The sequence below is a fragment of the Euphorbia lathyris genome, chromosome 2, assembly GCF_963576675.1.
Source record: "Euphorbia lathyris chromosome 2, ddEupLath1.1, whole genome shotgun sequence".
Lineage (NCBI taxonomy): Eukaryota > Viridiplantae > Streptophyta > Magnoliopsida > Malpighiales > Euphorbiaceae > Euphorbia > Euphorbia lathyris.
The window spans coordinates 75431484-75454184 of NC_088911.1; the positions used below are offsets into that span (position 1 = coordinate 75431484).

General features: G+C 36.4%; 1 long non-coding RNA gene across 5 annotated transcripts; it reads right to left on the reverse strand.

The window, feature by feature from the left end:
- Positions 1-7025: 7025 nt before the first annotated feature.
- Positions 7026-11079, reverse strand: LOC136218629 (uncharacterized). 5 transcript variants are annotated; one of them, XR_010683864.1, is made up of 4 exons: positions 10698-11079; positions 8691-10331; positions 8012-8184; positions 7026-7263 (listed from the first exon to the last, which is right to left on the reverse strand). It is a non-coding gene; the product is annotated as an uncharacterized lncRNA (long non-coding RNA). The 5 variants fall into 5 exon arrangements; XR_010683863.1 differs by lacking the exon at positions 7026-7263 and having other exon boundaries at positions 7292-8184; positions 8691-8784; positions 10145-10331; XR_010683862.1 differs by lacking the exon at positions 7026-7263 and adding an exon at positions 10431-10562 and having other exon boundaries at positions 7292-8184.
- Between the last annotated feature and the right edge of the window lie 11622 nt (positions 11080-22701).

Sequence of the window (22701 nt, forward strand, 5' to 3'; positions counted from 1 at the left end):
TGAAAATAAAAGTTAATAAAAGGAAACTATATAATACATATATGAAAATATTAGATAAAATACATTTATACTTTAAAGATGTGAAAATAGTAAATAAATCTCATAAATAAGAACATAACATTTACCCAAAATAATTTCATTCAATAACCAATAAAATAACCCAAATATCTCAAAACTACATATATACATAACTATTATAGTTTTAAATATCAAAAAAATAGCATATACTAATATCTATTGATTATTTCCCAAAATGCCCAAGTAAATAATCTTCAAAATAGGATCTAATATAACTCAAATGAATAAAAGAACAAATATATACATATACTTATGTTTTAAAAATTAAATAAAGAAGGATATACAAACATCCTAAATAATTATATACACTAAACATCTAAAATAGTTTGAAACATATATATTACATAACTATATATATATATATATTAAGGATTAAAAGCTTAGAAGTTCAGAAAAAGGGACTGAAATGTCATTTTTTGCGTTTTGGCAGATTTACCGACGGAAAATCCGTAGGTAAGCAGCCATTAGTGACAGAAATGGCAAATTACAGCAGCACTCTAATTATTTCCAGATTTATTCAAAAGCTTTAAATTAAATCTAATTCAATCGTTTTGGATTTCCGAACTACCAAAAATGGATCATAGTCAATAACGGAAGTTCCTAAAACGATGTTTTTATTTTAAAACATTATTTGGAAATTTCTTTTAAATTAGAAACTTATAATTTCAACGTTTTTCGATATCCGAACTACCTTTTTATCGGATCACGGTTCGTATTGGGATATCAAAACGAGGTTTTCTATCTTAAAACAAAACCGAATTTTATTCAACACGAAACGAAAATTAAATAAATACGCTAATTAAATAAAATGTGATAAAATAAATAACTAATCAAATAAAGAAACTATAACATAAAAAATAAATAGAAGAAGAGAATAAATAAAATAAAATAAAAGAGTCTAGTCTTCGGATAATAGCTTAAATTCGGTATCTGACAGTCGAAGCCGATCGATTCCACGAGTCGCGATCTTCCCTTTTTTATATTTTTTAGTAAAAGTTTAACTTTAGGAAACTCGGAATTTTTGAGAAAAAAAAAATTTTTCTCAAAAAAAATTCACTTTCTCTTTCTAAAAATGTTTAGAGTGAGAAAGGCTCCAAGAAATCCCCTCCTTTTCTCCCTTTTTTTCCTTGGGATCCGTGCCCTTTATATAGGGAAACGGGTCCCGGAAACTTTGGGCGACGCCCGAGCAAAATTGGGCGTCGCCCAAAGCCGTTGGGCGGCCGCCCAACAGCGTTGGGCGAGCGCCCAACGCGCGGTTGGGCGTTCGCCCGACGCGGTTGGGCGCTCGCGCCCCCCTACCTTTGGGCTTCCGCCCAACGCGATTGGGCACTCGCTCAACGGCCGCCGGGGCGCGCCTCGTGCCGTCGGGCGTGCACGCCCCGCGGCCGTCGAACTCGCGTTCCGCGTCGTCGGGCGTTCACACGTCGTGACCGACGAACGCGTGTTCCGTGCTGCCGGTTGCACACGTCCCGTGGCCGACGAGCGCGCGTCCCGTGCCGCCAAGCTCGTGCCTTGCTCGGACACCGAGCGCATACTATTCATGGTTGGGTGCGTGTGTCCGATAGACGTCGAGCGCGTGCTTCGCGTCATCGAGCGTGCGTCCGACTGTCGTCGAATGCGCGCCGGCCGCCGCTAAGCACTCGCACCGTGCCGTTAAGCATTCGCGAGTTATCCGATCGACAACAACAACGACTATAACTTATTTATTTTATTATTTTTGAAACTTTCGGAATCAATCGCTTCAACCGTCTTATTTTCAGGTTTTCATCACAGGTCCTCCGACTCGGTGTCTACAACTGCAGATCGTTCTTTGAATTGGATTGTCATACGGCTGAATTGGTAAAGTTAGAGTTTTACCTAAATGAACCAATCATAGTAGCAATCGATAATATAAATTGAGTTAGTTTTGTATTTCAAAGAATAGATTCAGATTTGACAACCTGAGATTGTCTTTCATGTGACATTAATACAAAATTAATTAGGTTTATTTGAGTCGAATGAACAAGTAATTTAGTTTCTGAATCGTCTACGCTGAGTGTCGGTTGGCTAAGGTTGGGTTTTTCTAATTCATCAGGCTGTCAATAGATTAAATCTTGACCGCTAAGGCAGGATTATTTATTGATTAGGAACTGGTTATACGCGCGTGCTTGACCAGTTTAATATTAAGGAAGAATACTCCAAACCGATCCGGTATGTGTATAAGAGTCTATTTTATCTGTCTGTGATCGATACTGAGTGAATTACCTACCTGCGAACCCCCTTGATCGGATTTCTCCAAAACGTTGTTTACAAATCATATTTACTCTTGCTAATTTTATTTTATTTGAAATTCTCAATTGGTTAAATCTCACAAATCAAAACCCCCTGTTTATTTACTTTGTTTATTTATCAAGTCATTATTGTTTTGAGTCAGTAATATTCCCTTGGGTTCGACCTTTGCTTACACTTATTACAAATCCATATTTCGGTCAAGTAAAATATTAATTATTTTTGGTGGATTCGACACCTATCAAATTTTGGCGCCGTTGCCGGGGAATATTCTAACTTGATTTAAAGCAATTTATGACCAGGTCTGAAAATTTGGAACAACTTCTTTTTGAATCAGAAATAGAAAAAACAGTAAGGAAACTCCGAAAAGAAGCAAAGCTACAGAAACTTCAAGGTGTTGAAACTTCAAGTTCTAGTGAAGAAGAAGAAATTTCCAGTGAAGAAAGTGAACAATCTGAAGAGGAGACGATGGCAGCCAGAACTTTAAGACAACTTCATGCACCTCAGGCTAATCATCAGCCCTTATGTGTCACATACCCAGTCCTAAATGTGGCTTTTGAACTTAAATCGGGTCTGATTCACTATTTACCTAAGTTCCACGGGATGGAAAGTGAAAATCCACACAATCATCTAAAGGAATTCCATGCTGTTTGTTCAGGTATGAGCCCACAAGGAATAACTGAGGAACAAGTTAAATTGAGAGCTTTTCCTTTTTCTTTGCAGGAAGCAGCAAAAGATTGGTTCCTCAACCTACCTTCAGGATCCATCACAACATGGGTCGGAATGACCCAAGCATTTCTGGAAAAATATTTCCCAGCTTCGCGGGCAGCAATGATCCGAAGAGAAATCAGCGGTATCAGACAAAAAGATATAGAAACACTCCATGATTATTGGGAGAGATTTAAGAGGCTATGTGCAAGCTGCCCCCAACATGGGATAACTGAACATTCTCTTATTCAATATTTTTATGAGGGAATGTTAGGCATGGAAAGAAAGATGATAGATGCTGCTAGTGGGGGAAGCCTTATTGATAAAAACACCAAATGCGGCTAAAGATTTGATCAAAAGTATGGCAGAAACTTCCCAACAATTTGGGAAGCAGCAAGATGGTCCAAGGAAAGCTTATGAGGTAAGTACTTCTTCCATTGAAGAAAAAATAAATGCTTTGACATCTCTTGTACAAAATTTGGTTGTAGGAAAGGTAGTTCAAGTTAAGGCATGTGGGATCTGTACAGTTACTGGACATGCCACAAATGAATGTCCCACATTGCATGAAGGAACACCGGAACAGATTAATGCTGTCCTCGGATATCAGGGGCAACCTCCACATAAGTATGACCCATACTCAAATTCATATAATCCCGGATTACGTGATCATCCGAACCTCAGCTACAAGCAGCAAAATAATGTGCTTCAACCAAACATTCCCCAATAATATCAGCAAAGACCTCAACAATATAGACCTGTTCAAACAGATCCAAATTCAGGTATGCTGCCAAATCCTAATGACCAATCTGTTCTTTCTAACTTGTTGAAATTTCAGGAAGAACAAAGCAAGATCAATGTAAATGTTCAAGCAAATTTCCAAAATTTAGAGAAGCAAATGAGTCAGATAGTGACCATTCTGAGTGCAATACAATCCCAGGGGAAGTTACCTTCACAAACTGAGGCGAATCCGAGACAGAATGTGAGTGCAATCTCACTTTGCAGCGGAAAAGCATTAGTCTTGCCCAAGACTAAGTCTATTTCTGAATCAGAACAGCCTGTGTCAGAGAAATCTGCAATTAAAGAGGGGGTGAGAGAAAAAGAGAAAGAAGGTTCAGTTGGTAAGTCATCTAGAGAAAAAGCCACAAATCAAGACACACCCTTGGTAATTAGACCACCTTTCCCTAGTCGGTTGGCCAAATCAAAGAAAGAAAAGGAGGAGAAGGACATCTTTGAGATGTTCCGCAAGGTTGAGGTAAATATTCTATAGCTTGATGTTATTAGACAAATCCCTCGATATGCTAAATTCCTTAAAGAATTGTGTGCTAACAAGATAAAAACAATTGGGTATGAAAAGATAACAATGTGCGAGAATGTATCTGCTGTCCTACAAGGAAAAATGCCCCAAAAGTGCAAGGACAGAGGTATGTTTGCTATTTCCTGCCAAATCGGAAATACTAGTATTAAAAGAGCAATGTGTGATCTAGGAGCGTCAATTAATGTCATGCCTAAATCAATTTATTCATCTTTAAATGTTGGTCCTTTAGAGGAAACAGGAGTAGTAATCCAACTCGCTAACCGGTCTATAGTTTATCCCGAAGGTTTGTTGGAAGATGTTCTTGTGCAGGTTAATGGTTTAATTTTTCCAGCTGATTTCTATGTCGTAGACATGGAAGATGAAGATCGCTCTTCGGATTCATCGGAAATCTTGTTAGGTAGACCATTCCTAACAACTGCTCGGACAAAAATCGATGTCCACAAAGGAACAATGACTATGGAGTTTGATGGTAAAATTGTTCAATTTGATGTTTATAAGGCCATAAAAATTCCTAATGAAGTGTCTTCTGTTTGTGGCATAGATATTATTGAACCCATAACCCAACATGATTCTGAGTTTTATAGGGAAGATGAATTACAGGTGGTTGTTGAAAAGAGCATCGAAATTGAAAGTGTTAGGAAGCTACAAGTACAGGAGCTTGAAGAGTTGAAGAATGAAGCTTGCGAAAGCCCGAGAATCAATAAGTTGAAAACCAAGAAATTTCATGATGATATGATTATCCAGAAACAATTTCGAATAGGACAGAAGGTATTTTTACACCATTATCGATTGAGATTGTTTTCCAGAAAATTAAAGTCCAAGTGGATAGGACCTTTCATGGTCATGAAGATTTACCCTCAAGGTGCTGTGAAAATTAAGAGCATGGAGAATGGGAAAGTGAAAAAAGTAAATGGCCACAGACTCAAGCCGTTTTACAAGAATATCCCAATTGGAGTCTCTGGAGAAGTTCAATATCTTGACCCAGGAGACTAGCCTTAGAGTTCAAGAGTGTCTAGCCAAAGACGTTAACTAGCGGCGCTATTGGGAGGCAGCCCAAGTTGGTCTTGCTCAAAGATCCAAGTTATCCTTTATGTTTTGTTTTATTTTTTTATTATTTTTTTTAACTGACTTAACTACCATCATCTTCTTCAATAGGCATGTGTTTCCTTTCGATTTAATTTGCAGGTGTCAAAGAGCTTGAAAATGGTGGAATAAGCTTTAGTTTCTTGTTAAGTGGGCTTAAGGACAGGTTCCTCCAAATAGGGCAGTAAGTGAATTTTTCTTTTTCAATTTATTACTTTCCTCTTGTTTGTTGTCCTTCTCCCCTGATTGTTTGAATTCCGCATTGAGGACAATGCGAGGAGAAAAGTGGGGGAAGGATCTTTGCTATAGAAGTGTTTGATTTCATGGTTAATTGGCTGAGTGTGATGGTTAATTTGTTGAAGGGCTTCTGACTGTTTTGAAAATTTACTGCTGCTGAAATTTTCTTATTTTACTGCTGCAATTTTCTGGGTTTAATTTTATGGAATATGTGCTAAATTAGTGTGAGGTGTCCACCTCGAGTGAAAAAAACCCGAAAAATATGCTCGAGTCTAGTGTGGGGTGTCCACCCTTTGTTTTGTCCCTAGAAATAACAATGCTAGCTCTCAGTTTTGCACTCGATTGAAAATAGGTTGCCAACTCAGTATTGAAACCTCTAAGTTTTGTTTTGAATAAAGCTGTCGATTTCAAAAGGTCGGGATTGCACAATTGTCTCAAGCATGCATATGAACCACTTGACTAATCTCACATTACATGACAGACGTTTTGAATGAAACAACACCAGTTTGACCCCAATTTTTGGAAAGTTTTTGAGCCTAAATGCAAGAACAAAAACATTACACTTTGTTCTATTCTTTTCGAGTGTTATCCAATTCTAGTTTGAAACTCTAGAACTTGCCATGTTATGCATTTCGAGACCACACTGATGTATTCAAACATTAAAAATGATAAGGGCAGTAGGTTTCTTTTCTTAGCCATTTTAAATAAAATTCGAACCCTTAGTCTTGCTCAAGACTAACAAAAATAACAGTATCAGCCCTTAGTTAGCCACATTTAAGCCTTTTTTCCATTCTTGACACATCTTTGTTCGAGTCCCTTCACTACAACAAATCATCACTTGCGCCACAGGTAGAATCGTGGCACAAGTATCATATTTTCGTGGCTATAATATTTAGCCACGGAAATTCAAGATATAACTCTCGTGGCGCAAGTGAGCGTGGCTAGGTAGTTGCCACGGAAAAATAATGGTTGTGGCATAAATTGGTTTTTATGCCACGGTAAAATTCGTGGCTAATCATACCTCTTTGCCACGGGTAAAAATGTGGCAAGAGTAAAATACACGTGGCAAAACATATCAACCCTTGACAATCAACCTCACTTAGCCACAAACATTACCGTGGAAAAAATAGAACACTTGTGGCTAGAAATTTTTCTTTGCCACGAGCATAATCGTGACTAAATTAATTAAATTTACATATAATAAAACATTTTAATATTATTATTTCTTTTCCATTAGTTAATTATAAATAAAACAAAATTAGAAGAATATATATATAAATATATAAAATAGAAAGCATTTCATTAATTAATTTCTAATAAGTACAATAATTTAACTTAAAATATCAAATTACAGAACCATATAACACATCTTATGATCATCTTCTAAAAGTATTCTAGGGCTCTATTCTCAAGTACAAGAGTGACAAGACCTCAAAATTGTATTCCTCCATATCATGTCTTTGATCCTAATTTTATTTTACTTCACATGCACTTTCTCAAACACGAAGACAGTTTCTTGTAAAAGATTCTGACTAGGATATTCAAACTCTTCAAGCTGCTCAAGTTGACATAATCTTGGAATATACAGAAAAACATAGAAAGTAAGTAGCAAAGAATAACACCAAATTTTATACAGAGTAGATCAGAAAAAATAGTTCTTGAGTATTACTGCAATATATAGCAGAAAAATAGTAGCATAATATGTGCTAGAAAATGTCACATAGATAATTAGTAAACGTCAACGTGATTATCAAGTCTCATTTGGAAACTATAATAAATTATAAAAATGTGACCAAGCATAGAACATATATTTTGTCCACTCCAAAGCCTTTTCCCTTGTTTTAACCAAATATGTCCCTTCTATAGCTTTTGTTTTCCACTTCAGATCCTTTTCCCTTATTTTCTTTCAATTATCCTTCCATCATTTCCTTAACAAGAATCTCGAGCTCATCTCGCTTCACATCGGAATTGGTTTGTTGATAAGCCAAAAAAAAAAAGACCAGCACATTATTGCACACCATGACTTACTACTTCCATAGTAGGATTTCATCCTCAATGAACTACGAAAACGTCAACCAGTGGATGTGCAATCACTTTTTCTTATCAACACAATCTTGTTAGCAACTCTCTCCCTCACCAATCTCCTCAAGAAATCCCTCAGGCAACATTATTGAATCCCATATTATGATATCCTTTATAATTGTCCATAAGAAAGGGTATTTTATATTTGCAATTCAAGGCCTTGTGAAATTCTTTCAAATGTTCACTTGTCATCATAGCTACACAACCATAATTCACATACACTGTAGTGTATTAGATTACCATGATTATTGATGTCTGAGGCAAAACCAGGTCATGAAGGGGCCTGCTTTAAGTCTTTATTGGCTAGATAAGAAGTAGCCTATGCAGCAACAATAGCTTCCTTAGAAGATTCTGCACCTGCTTCAACAACACAAGAAGTGTTTTCAAACTGTGTCGCTCTTTCATTTGATGATCTGGAGAGGAGAAAAAATGTGTATCAAAACAAAGAATAAGCAGGATAACTTCTTACTCCCTACCCTCACAGAGAACATAAATTAAGTAACTTACTCAATAGTTTGTTTACTCATCTCAATCACGCCAGTTGGAATTTACATCTAATTAAGCATCTAATCAATCTTAAGATGGTGTAGAAGCCAGTTTCAAAAGTAGGACAAACTAATGACCATGTCTAATTGACAACATAGCACACAAGCATAGCACTATGATTGAATAACATACCATGTGATCTTTGAATAAGGGTATATCATCATTTGCAACATGACCCTTTTATTTAGAAAAATTCCCTGAACTAGTAATTTGACCAAAGTTTCTCCTTCTAGAAGGATCAATTGAAGACCAACCTAGTATACCCTCTTCCCCACCTATGATTAACTACATAATCACACACTAAATATATCTCTTACCTGTGCAAACACTAATAAAAATATAAAACTTGAGTTTAAAGAAGAAGCAGAATTACCTGACTGTTTCTCAACATCAGTACAATGAGGTATACCAGAACTTGGTCAGGTGTCAGGGGCCTTTGGAAATAATAGGACATCAAGGTATAAATACTACAAGTCAAAGAAGATAAATCGATGAAAATGAGAAGATGAGTGTTCATGCTACCATATCTCTCGTTGTTCCAATCAAATTTTTATTTTCTCTGTAATATAAATGTGGAAATGAGGTTGAATGTATTCATTTACATATATAATTTGAGCCAAGTAACATGTTAATTGGAAATTGCATAAAATTAATCAGTAAAAAAAGCATTGGAAATAAAAGCTAATCATGGAGGATTTTAAGATTTTTTCTTAATAAGATGTGGAAGTTTAGTAGCCTTCTTTTGAAAGTGAATAAAGTGGGTTGAAGAGATTATATGGATTGACAGCTGATGGTTTTTGACCGAACAGATCAGGAGGATTTTAAGCCTTTTTATGTTATTATTTGGCTTTTGTGGTATAAAAGAAATCATGAGAAAATCCATCCATGTCACTCGATTGGATCCCGTGCAAAGAAAATCAATTTTGGCACCTTTCAATTCCAATAAAATGTAACAGAAAAATAGTTTTTTGCAGATCCAATTCTATCCAGCATGCTTTTCGCATTTAGGAAGCGCCCTTCTTCGCTTGTGAAGTTCAATTGTAATGCCACTTTCCTGCTAAATGGTCTGAAATGCACAGTTGGGGTGGTAGCTCGAGACTATTTGGGCCGTGTTATGATTAGCGCTGCCCTCCGAATGATTAACATATAAAATAGCACCAATATAGGATTAACGTTTTAAAAAATGTACTAATTTAGGCCTCAATAACAGATTGGACACGTCATTCTTATTAATCCGTTAAGTTAACTTAACGGATTAATAGGAATGACGTGTCCAATCCATTATTGAGGCCTAAACTGGTAATCTTTTTAAATGTTAAGCCTATATTGGTGCTATTTTATACGTAGAGCCTAAATTGATACTTGCTCAAAAACCATAAACCTATTTTGGTACCTTATCCCCTCAATGCCCAGTCTGATCCTAGGTTTCTAATGACTGATCTTACTGATGAAATAAAGTCTCTTGTATCTCTTTTTAAATCTTTAATATTCATACATGAAGGCAGAGAATCAGTTCCGCTGCTCATTCTATGGCTAAATGGGGATATTCATGCTGGCTTCCAAAAGCTAGAGAGAACTAATGTGGTGATAAGATATAACATTCAAGACTTAAGAACAATAAAAATTAAATATATCAGTCTAAATCTAGTTAAAAAATAATTAACCTATAAGGATTATGATGATGTGTTGAAGTGTCTGTTTACTCCTCCGCATGACAGAAGTCAATAATATAGACATGTACAAAGTACATGAGCAGATGCCTAGTAATTTACCAAAAATCCAGAAACAAACAAATGGTAAATATAGGAATCAGCAACAAACTCAGACCTGATTTACACATCTACCCGAACCCATAAGGAAGTTGTCTTGCTCGATATCTCAGTACGATTGGGGATAAAATGCAGCATCACAATTTGTTCTCTTCAGATTCCATTCATATACTATCAAAACTCTGCCTCTAAGATGAAGCTGCGAAATGCCTAAAGAATCTGATGCAGTTTGATGTCCATAAACCCTAATTAATTAACCAGTTGATGAAAATATATTTAAATACCTCAACACTCATTCAATTATGCAGTTTTACAGAAAATATATCAAGAATAATTGCACATACATTGTAAACTGTCTCCAATTTAACACATCAAGACCCAACAGTCTGCACAATCTCTTGTAGGTTACATGAACATTCCCCTAATATCACAGTTGCTCAAGCATCATGGAAACGACTTTCTCATTCAAGATATTTCTATTCACATTATTTAACAAAATTACACATTTAATTATGAGATTAAATTAAACATACAACAGAGCAACAATTCATTACGATTTGGAAGACAACATTAATAATGAATTGAGCATGGGTTTCAATTATATAACGCACCTGAATTGAACCACACCAGAAGCCGAAGTTCTCTCCATTTGATCTGACCTATCCTTGCGGTTCCCTGTCAATGTTCTGCACTTTACTTGGCTCACGACAAGACTTTGACGGGATGATGAAAAAAATGAAATCCAACCCGTGAAGAGCTTAATCGCCTGAGGTTCCACATCCGACTTGACCCGTTTTCAATCTTAGCCTATCCCATAGCCGATGCACTAGCAGTTGCCGCCCTTATATCAGTTGCTGAAGTCGATTTAGGTATTGTGAACCACAAACAAATACCCTAGAAGTTAAAAGGTTTTCTTTTACATCGTTTTTTTAGTCAATATCACAGAAAGAACAAGAAAAGTTTTAGGGTGGGAAGAAGATACGGGTCTGAGGCATTTTTTTCTTACTTTTTAGTATTTTTGTTTTGGAGGGAACATGTAGCGCTAAAAATAATTGTCAAAACCACGAAATAATTTTAAACTTTTACTTTTGAAATTTTTAGTATTTTTATTTTGAGGATAATTTTAAAAAATTGAGAGTTCAAAATTAATTCCATCGCATATTTTAATAATAATAGTTGTATTTTTTTATAGTTAGTAATGTTTTTTTTTTAAATGATTTTATATTATGAGTAAATTATTTCCGTGGCATAAGTAGATTTAGCCACGAAAATAAATTACTGTGGCAAAATTCGTGGCATGAGTATATGTTTGTCACGAAAAAACATTACCCGTAGCATAAATAAATCATCTAATCCTAAGTTTCTAGTGGAATCTATTTTTCCCGTGGCTAAATGAAAATATGACACGAATTTTGAATTTCCGTGGCATGATTCGTGGCGCAAGTGATGATTTGTTGTAGTGCTTGGCCAAGGACATTCTAGCCATCAGAGTCTGTATATTCTCTCACTTATTTATGTGTTTAGTTGCTGTTTTAAGCAATTCCTTCAAATTAACCACAAATTCATCAAAGTATAAGGATTTAGTATAAATCCTTTAGTTATAAGTGGTTGTGTTTCAAAAGGTATCTAAATGGACATTAGCTTGAAAAGCAGTCTCTTTCTTATTCTAGCTTGAAGTATTATCTTTAGTAAAAAAAAAAGAAAAGAAAAAAAAGCCTCAAAGAAAAAAAAAAAATCAGAGGCAGGAGAAAAAAAAAGAAAAAAAAAAGCAAAAAGAACAAAACAAATTTTTGTTTAGTTTGTTCATTTCAGTTTGTTTATAGTTGATTAAGTCTGTCTCATTCATTCATTCTGAAGTTTGAGAATTGTAAGTAATTTGTACATAATTTTGTTTTGGTTTTCATTTTTGGCCATTTCCATTTTCATCAATTACCCTTCTCCTTCATTTCCTTTCCAAACCTTACCCCTAGCCAACGTTACACCATGTTTTAAGTCCCTTTGATTTAGTGTCTTGAATTCATACTAAGTGGTGGAGATTTGATATATTGGCAAGCTTATGGTAATTTCATTCTAGGTTGCGACTTGAATGATTTCTTGAAATTAATTATAGCCCAAACACTTGAGTGCAATGAGTGGCTTCCGTGAGGGTGTTGTTGATTTTAATTCATACCTTATGTACATGGTCAAAAGCTTAATTGTTGAGATTCTTTAAGTAGTTACGTTGTGTGTTTAAACATGAATAATATCTTGGCTTTGAGAATTGATGGCTGATAATCTTTACATTATGAGGGGGATTGGGAAAGGTTGGTTAACACGAAATCATAAGAGTAAAGAGCTGTTGACATGATCTGATATGCTTAGGGACAAGCATTGGGTAAGTGTGGGGTATTTGATAAGTGTCCAATTCAACGTTCAAATGTCCACTTTAGTGCTAGGTTATTTAATTAATTTGGTGTTATTTTGGGTATTATTGCTTGTTTTGGTTTGATTTGCCTCCACAGGACTCAAATGATTAAAAGGAGCAGAATTGGACTTAATTGATGCAAATTTGGACTAAAAGGGAATTTGGAGCTGATTCAGAGGAGCTGAAACGAAAATGGAGTTAGTCTTGCCCAAGACTAAGGATTTCGGGAATCGCAGACTCCAGAATTGATCAGGACTCTCCCTTATTCTATCAAGAATGAACCTGGACAGTTGGGAATGACTAAGCATGCACGAAATTAGGAGATATGACAGATTAGAAAAGATTTGTGATTAGGAAAAACTATCTTTTTGTTAGCTAATTTTTAGGAGAGGCTTTTCTCTACAAAAGGCCCGATATACGTTCTTAAAATGGGTTCTTTTTTAGGTTATTATTTTTTTCAGTATTATTTTGTTCTCCCTTTGAAACAGAAACATGTGTTCTTCCATGGCTATTCGTAGCTAAACTTCTATATTCGGTTAAGGGTTAATTCAAAGGAGGTTTTTCTTCATTATCGTGAGATTGTTGTGCTTTAATTATTCTTATTAATCTACCGTTTATTTGTCCATTGTATTTAGGGATTTATTCTCAATTGATTAAACAATCTTCGAATGATAACTGCAGATCGTTTTTTGAATTGGATTGTCATACGGCTGAATTGGTAAAGTTAGAGTTTACCTAAATGAACCAATCATAGTAGCAATCGATAATATAAATTGAGTTAGTTTTGTATTTGAAAGAATAGATTCAGATTTGACAACCTGAGATTGTCTTTCATGTGACATTAATACAAAATTAATTAGGTTTATTTGAGTCGAATGAACAAGTAATTTAGTTTCTGAATCGTCTACGCTGAGTGTCGATTGGCTAAGGTCGGGTTTTTCTAATTCATCAGGCTGTCAATAGATTAAATCTTGACCGCTAAGGCAGGATTATTTATTGATTAGGAACTGATTATACGCGCGTGCTTGACCAGTTTAATATTAATGAAGAATACTCCAAACCGATCCGGTATGTGTATAAGAGTCTATTTTATCTGTCTGTGATCGATACTGAGTGAATTACCTACCTGCGAACCCCCTTGATCGGATTTCTCCAAAACGTTGTTTACAAATCATATTTACTCTTGCTAATTTTCTGTTTATTTACTTTGTTTATTTATCAAGTCATTATTGTTTTGAGTCAGTAATATTCCCTTGGGTTCGACCTTTGCTTACCCTTGTTACAAATCCATATTTCGGTCAAGTAAAGTATTAATTATTTTTGGTGGATTCGACACCCATCACCTAACTTAGCTTACTGAGTTGTTAGACAAAAGTGTTGTGTTCAGAAATAGACCTCTAGGTGCTATCTTCTGAACCAATATCAGAAACAACTTTAGTTGCTAATCAACTAAAGCTGCCTCTGACCGCACATAATGTTGTCATGCTATTGAGCCTTGTGAGAAAGTATTTGTTTACCAAGTCAAAATTAGTAAAAATTTAAATAGTTCCTTTAAACCCCCCCCCCCCCCCTCCTCCTCCCCTTAGGAACTTATTCTCACAACACAAGGGACCAACGCTATACTGTGTTATGTTGGTATCCGTGTGGGGTATATCATTTTTTACACAAACGACAGAATAGTTCAAAGACATCGCGTCTACTAGTCAGCTAGTAAAGTAAATATACTTTCACAAGGGAAGGTTCAAGGCACATTAGCTACCTATCCTATGCAGATATCGACTGTAGAAAGTTATCACCACCTCGTAATCGTCTCGCTTATAATTTTATTCATGTGGGGGATTGTTGGAAAATTTTGAATAAAATTATATATTAATTTAAATACCAACAAACACCTCCTTTCATGAACAGTCGTGTCCGTCGTGAACAGTCTTGTTCGTACGTGAACATTCGTGTCTGTCCGTGTATAATTGTGTTCGTTCGTGAACAAACATATCCTTTCGAGTTCTATTTATATAGAATGAATTGTCAAATTCATAAGCTGTTGAAAAAGTTGTTGAAAAAAACTCTTTGTCTGTTCATAATGTTCTTGTTTTCCTACTCCGGTTTGAGTTCGCTTGTGTAATCTGTTGTATCCTGGGAGACGATCGTCAATAGCGACGACATCTGTCTCAAGGGAACTGCTAATACAAGTCTCAGATTTGTCTAACTCTTTCCTTTTAATTTCTAGTTTTATTGTTTGTATATTTTTCTATGTTGGATTTATTTTTTCGGATTGGATGAGTGTGATGGTAATTTTGTAAAAAAATTACAGATATAAGAAAAATATGACTTCTATCAAAAGATTGTGTATATTAAAAAGCAATAAATAACTAGATTCATAATACACTACAAGAAAAACAATGATCTGTTACGGAAATCTGCTACAAAAAGTAAATCCATAGGAAATATAGGAAAGAGCTACTCTTTCTCCTACAAACGCGTTTTGTAGGAGATCGCCTACAGAGTCTCCTACAGAAAGTAAAATGTTGTAAGAGATTTTTGGAGGGAAGATTCCCTCCATAACTCACATATAATCTCTTACAAATTAGTTGTTTCTCCTAATTGTATTACATGTGACAGAGAAATTTAGAGTTCTGAGGCCTCTTAGTAATTCTCTAACTGAAACTGGCTTTAAAAAAAAGGACTGCTGAGATTTGTTAATTTACCTTTTTTCTTGTTTCTGCTATCTTTTATAAAGATATTTGATAATATACAAAGGGGAAGGAGAGATCTCTTTCCTAAGTTGGTCATTTCTGATTTTATGTTCCAATCTTTTCAAAATTTATGATTAAATTTTAGTCATCCTCTCTCATTTTGAATCTAATTATATGGATTTCCAGTCTCATGCTGAGTTTTACTTATCTGGTTATCAAATTGTTGATGGGTTTGGAGATAATTCGTCGTTACAAAGCATAGTGTCATCAATGCAACATGTTGGGTAAGTTGATGGAATCTGCCTTTTGTGTTGGTTTCTGGAATGGGGAACATTGTTTACTGTTTGTTTCTAAAAAAATTGTAGGATTAAAATCAAATTATGCTTTAAGATCAAGTTTGGCTTACAAAAAGATTTACCATCTGATTTAGGAATATTCCCATCCCTTGTATTCTCTCAATGACTCTTTGTCGATGTTATTCTCCAAATATATTGACATACTTTGACTTTATATATATATATATATATATATATATAGAGAGAGAGAGAGAGAGATCCCTTCAATCCAAATTTTATTTAATTTTATTTTAGCAATACATTTTACAAAAAGAGAAATAAAAAAAATCTCTTACGAATTTCGTAGTAGATGATTACGTAGGAGAATCACCTATGAGTTTTTGTAGCAAAAAGTTTGTAGGAAATGTCTCCTACAACAATCCGTAGGTGACTTTCTGTAGGAGAGTTCTCCTACTGAATGTGATTTTTGTAGGAGAAAATCGCCTACGAACCTTTCTGTTACGGAATTGTGTTTGTAGGAGATCCGTAACTGACCGTCATCTGCTATGGAATTTCATTATTCTTATTCTGCTACTAAATTTTCCGTACTGATCAACGTTTTTCTTGTAGTGATAGAATATCCATAAGTTGTAAGCAACCATACAAAGTATTGTGTGTCTTCTACTAAGTTAGCATTGAAAACCCAAACGACGGTTGAAATATGATGTTTGAATTGTTATTGTTATTGTTTACAATGCATATACTTGCAAAAGGTGTTATACGTTATGAAATTGGGTAAATAACATTCATGGTCACTAAAATTTACTCATTTTACAATATAATCATTAAACTTCAAAACTTAATACAAAAATCACTTCAAAATGACCATTGTCAATTTCAAAATAAAAAATTCCAAGAATTAATAATATTCTAAACAACTTTAATTTTTTAATTTTTTTGGTTTTAGGATCATTCATGTATTGTTATATTAGGAGAGACAAAGTGAATGTTTAAAGAGAAAAAACTCAAGAAATGATGATTTTAGAAAGGCATGATACACAAACAACCCCCTGAACTTGTCTTATTCCTCAAACTTGTCCAATTGTAAAACAGAACCCCTCAAACTTGTCATTGTAAAATAGAACCCCAAATTGCTGACATGAACTGCAATTGAAGAAAAACGTGAAATACAAAAGCTGCAACGCTCGTGGAATGTGATAATCAGATCTTTGGACCCAAAAAAATCAGTATTTAAGTAACCAAATCCCCAATTCTTCAACTTATTCTTCAACCTAATGGTAAAAAATATAAAGTTAAATAGATTTTATTCTACGCTTAAAGTTCAATGATCATACTATAAAAATGAGTAAAATTCAATGATACGGATGTAATTTACCCCTTACCCAAGGATGCTGCAATTGTTTTAATTCGCAACTTATACATACTATTTGTCCATTGATTCAAAATATACATATTATTTGTTTTTTTTTTGAAAGATGCATATTATTTGTTAATTGATTCAAAATATACATTAGTCATTTATTTCTTAATTTGTATTTTCAATTTATTAAATGTTTTGTATATTAAATATTTTGAAAATTTCTTTAATTTCTATTACTATAGAATATTAAAAATTTCTATATTAGTTTTCTATATCATTTAATAATTTTTTCTATATCATTTACTAATTTCTATATTAATATATAATTTACTAAATTTCTCTATTATTTTCTATATTACTCTATTATTTAATATAATATTGATTAGATTTTTTTTTTTTTGAAAAGAATGAAAGAATTATCATTGAAGCTCATCAACTAAAGTATTACACAGAAAGGGAGGAGGTACAGACCACCACGTCCATTGTTCAGACGCAGAAACAGCCGCTCTAGCTAAAGCATGAGCTGAGTGATTCGCTGAACGTTTCACAAAAACTACGCTACTACGCGTTATATCTCGTAGAAGAGATTTGCAATCAGAAATAATATAACCTGTCATTGAAGTATTTGTCGAATCCGCAAGAATCTCTCGGACTAGAAGCATGCAATCTGTTTCGATTATTACATCCGACCAGGTCATACTTTTAACCCATTTTAAGGCCTGCCGCATAGCAAGTGCTTCCGCTGTGAAGCCATCAGTTGGGCCACTCATCAGTCCGCATCTTCCTGCAATGAAGCTTCCCCGGTCATCCCGAACCACAAGACCAAAGCCCAATCGTTGCGGAATCAGAGACGTCGCTGCGTCGACATTAACCTTGAGGAAGCCCGGATCGGGCAGCATCCAACAACTAGGAGGCGTGGAATTTGCATTTTGAGGATGGCAAGCAATTGCCTGAGCTTGCTTCCAACCCGTTTGTAGTACTGTGGCTTCGTGGACACGATTGACAGCCGGTATCTCCACCTTGTTCCAGACCCAATCGTTTCTGCTTATCCAGACAGCCCAACATGTCATTGCAGCTACCTCAAGGTTCTGTTGGTTTATCGAGTTTTGAAGATTAGACCAGAATTCCCGGTAGTTAGTAAAACCTCCACTGCGATCTCCCAAAGGTGAATGATGCCAAAGTTCTTTTGCTTTTACACAACCAACCAACGCGTGAAAGGTATCCTCCACAAGGATTGAGCAACGCGGGCAGCCACTATCAATCTCAACACCCCTGCTTCGCAAAGCAGCCGTCGTTGGTAAGCAACCTGCTAACGCCCTCCACACTAGATTCTTGACTTTAGGTGGAATATATAAGTTCCAAAGCCGATTCCAAGTTGCATCACCAAGTAATGGGGCATGTGGGGGTCGTCTTCGCATTAGCTGATAATATCCTGTCTTGACACTATACTGCCCAGATGTTTCAAGTTTCCAATACCATGAATCTGATTGGACTGATACCGAAACTGGGACTTGCATAATTAGACTGGCATCTCGATCCTCAAAAATGTCATGCACCACTCCAGGATCCCACTGACCCGTATCGCCAGATTTTAGGCTGGAAACAGTAGCCAATCGCAATTCATCTCTGTAACCACTTATGATATATGGGTTCTCATCAGGTAACCAAGGAATATTCCAGATCCGGGTTTGCTCTCCAGAACCAATAGCCCTTCTAGTACCAGACAGCAGCAAAGGTCGCGCAGCAAGGATGCTTCGCCAAACATAGCTTGGATTGTTACCTATCTGGGCTTCAAAGACATTAGTTTTTGGAAAGTACCTGGCTTTGTAGACTTTAGCCACCAGTGAGTCAGGCCTTTGAATAAAACACCGGCATTGTTTGGCTAGGAGAGCCAGATTGAATTGATGCAACTTACGGAATCCCATTCCACCATGTTTCTTCGGCGCACATAATCTATCCTATGACTGCCAGTGAACCCATTGACGGCTCGAACCATTAGTTCCCCACCAGAACGAGTTTATCATTTTCTCAAGATCAGAGCATAAGAGTTGGGGCAGCAGAAAGATACTCATAACATATGTAGGCAAGGCTTGTAGGACTGACTTCAACAATACTTCTTTCCCAGCTCTAGACAGGAATCTTGCTTTCCAGCCATGCAGCCTTTTGGAGAAAATTTCTTCCAAATAAGAAAAGACTTGGGTTTTATTGCGGCCAATGATAGAAGGGAGCCCCAAATATTTATCAGGAATAGATATCATATTAATCCCAAGAATAGCAAATAATGTTGCACACCTCTCTGTCGAACAATTTCTACTGAAGGAGATGGAAGATTTTTCAAAATTTATCTTTTGTCCTGAAGCCTTTTCGTATTTCATTAAACCCTCCTTGATTGCTTCACACTCAGCAGCAGAGGCTCTGAAAAATAAGTAACTGTCATCTGCAAAAAATAGATGAGATATAGAAGGAGCATGTCTAGCAATTTTGCAACCATGAATAAGTCCCCTGCTTTAAAGTGATGTCAGATATGCAGATAGACCTTCCGCACACAAGAGAAACAAGTAAGGAGAGATAGGATCACCCTGTCTCAGACCTCTCTGTGGCTGAATCGGACCGATATGATGATTCCCCTGTACAATATGGTAGCGGACTTCAGTTACACATTTCATTACCAACTCAATCCATTGATCAGCGAAGCCAAGCTTTTTCATCATACCTCTAAGGAAGGACCATTCCACTCTGTCGTATGCTTTGGACATATCAAGCTTGAGGGAAGTAAATCCCATCGCTCCTTGAGTCTTCCTGTGCATCCAGTGATTAACCTCGAAAGCCAACATGATATTATCAGTAATGAGTCGCCCAGGTACAAAGGCACTTTGGTTAGGCGAGATAATCAAATGTAGGACATTCTTCATTCTGTTGGCAATCATTTTCGCCAGAATTTTGTAGATAACATTGCATAATGCGATAGGTCGTAAATCTGAAACCCGTGTCGGCTTGGGTTTTTTTGGAATCAACACAATGGACGTATCATGAATTTCAGCAGGGAAATTCCCAGAGTTTAGCCAGTCAAGACAAGCCGATGTAACCTCCTGTCCGACCACATCCCAATAAGTCTGATAGAAACACGGGTTAAATCCGTCAGGTCCCGGGATTTTGTCAGGATGCATACTAAATACTGCCATACGTACCTCATCTTCACAAAATGGAGTTAGCAGCTCGGCATTTATGTCAGCTGTGATCTTTGAGGAGACACAGTCAAGAATACTATCCGCGTCAGTTGGGTTAGCCGTAAAAATTTCAGTGAAATAGTCAAATAACAGTGAGTCAAGGCCCGAATTCCATTCTCTCCAACCCCCATATTCATCCTTGAGGCGTTGTATAGTGTTTTTCCTTCTTCGGTTAGAGGCCGGTGCATGAAAATACCTAGAATTGGTATCACCTGCTGCAAGCCATTGTTGTCGGGAGCGTTGTTTCCAGTGCAACTCACGCTGAAGGAGCAGCGATTCAAGTCGTAGTCTGGCAGCTAGAAACTCTTCCTGTGCCTGTTGGGTATGTCTACCTTTTAATCTCCTGATATCCGCCCGACATCCTTTAACTTTTTGCTGGAATTCCTGTCGTAATTTATCACCCCAAACTCGCAGTTTCTGACCACATGTCTGAAGTTTCGGCAGTAGCGTGTCGGGTGATGCTTCAGTCCATGACCGGCCAACAAGTTCACGGAATCCTTCTTCCTTTAACCACGACGTCTCAAAATGGAAACGACTATGACGAACGCTACTTGCATGAGCCACTGAAAGGAACAGAGCCGCGTGATCCGAGCTAGCTGCATCTTCATGGATAACTGAGGCCTCAGGGAAAAGAGATAGCCAATTAGGCGTAGCAAAACCCCAATCCAGTTTTTCCTCAATACACCTAGCAGTACCTCTGCTCTTCTCCCAAGTGTACCTATGACCCGACGTTTGAACTTCCACAAGCCCACACTGATCAATAGTCTCGCGGAAACCACGTAACAGCGACGGAGGATGCCTCAACCCCCCTGCTTTATCTGACTGAAGAAGCATGTCATTGAAATCACCAATAGAGAACCAAGGTAACTGAGAAGAGATTGCAAGTAATTTCAACATTTGCCACGACTCATTACGGCGACATCTCTCAGGGAACCCGTAAAAACCGGTTAATCGATACTCCGGCAAACCTGGAACCAAGACTTTAACATCAATAAAATTGGAAGAGAACCCCAGCAAATTTACTGAATTAGGGAATTTCCAAAAGAGAGCCAAACCACCACCACAATTAACAGGATCAACATAAAAGAGACCAGCATAAGCAATTTTTTGTTTTATTGCTTCAATCTTAGTTCGATTACACTTGGTTTCCATAAGGAAAATAAAATTGGGTCGAAACTTGGACACTAGGTCCACTAACATGCGAACTGTCCGGGTATATTAAGATTAAGTTCCGATTTATATATTATTTTTATATTCTTTAATTGACAACAACAGCAACTAATCATAATTTTATTAAATACTAATAATTAACCAACTAATAAAGTAACTACTAGTAACAACGAACAACAATAATAATAACTATTACCGTTAGTAATAACTATTATTTGACAGTTGAACCAAATAGACCTTAAAAATAATAAAAAGAATTCAACCTTGTATCAGAAGGGTCAGTTTAAAGGTGTGATTGGATGGATAGCTAAGTGCAGTTCATAAAGGAAGGTTAGTAAGGATTGATGATAATCATTGGTTGGAATTAGAAGGAGAGCAATTAGATTGATGGAGGTATGAAAGAATTTATAAGGGATAAAAACCACAAACTCTTAACCTCCAAATTGGAGGGTTTAGGAGGTTGAAATTCATTTTATAACATGATCCTTATCCAATTTCTCTAATATCTAACCTCTCATTTTTAATTCAAATCACACCCTTTTATTCTCTCATTTCTATGATGAATATTATGAACCCTTCAAACTAAACAAGGTAAACTTAATCCCTTACTTTCCTACTATTTCCACTCATTTTCCTTACTAATCCTTCTTTTATGAACTCCTAACGACCCTCCATCCAATCACACCCTTTTACTAATCCTTCTTTTATGAACTCCTAACAACCCTCTATCCAAACACACCCTAATACATTACAGACAAATCTAGGGTTTAACTGGGGAGATTCCAGCCATGACCAATGATATTTCCATATTTCATAGGTGTTTATTTACATTTTAGCCACTGTTTTTAGCCTTTTTCAACTATGTTTGTTTATTGTTTTCGTGTTTTAAGTCAATTTTGTGTTTCCATTATCTTATGGCATGATTAGTGTTTTTCAGGACTTTTTGGACTTCCTCGGAGCTTTAGGAAGCAATCAAGCATCAACCGAGAGAACGAGGAGCTGAAACGGACCAGGCCGCATGCTGTCTCGCCGAGACAACTTCTGCCTCGCCGAGACAGCCTCTGTCTCGCCGAGACAACCTCTGTCTCGCCGAGACAGCCTCTGTCTCGCCGAGACAGCCTCTGTCTCGCCGAGACAACTTCTGTCTCGCCGAGACAGAGCGCGAACCAGCAACGCAAATCCGGCTCTTTTTGTCTAAATTGCCCCTATGAAGACCTGGAAATATCAATTTTCACTCCTGTAATTTACCTTTTTGCCCTTGCAGCTCTTGTTGGGACTATAAAAGGGAACTAGGTTTTTATCTTTGAGTCTTCTTCCTTTTCTTTTTCTGCTGGAACATCTTTTTGAGCAGCCATTGTTATAGAAAATCATACTTCTGGAAGCTAGTTTTTGTGGCTCATTTTATAACAATTGATAACTTTCAATCGAAGATTCGGCGACGATCACACGATCACTAGAGTGACAG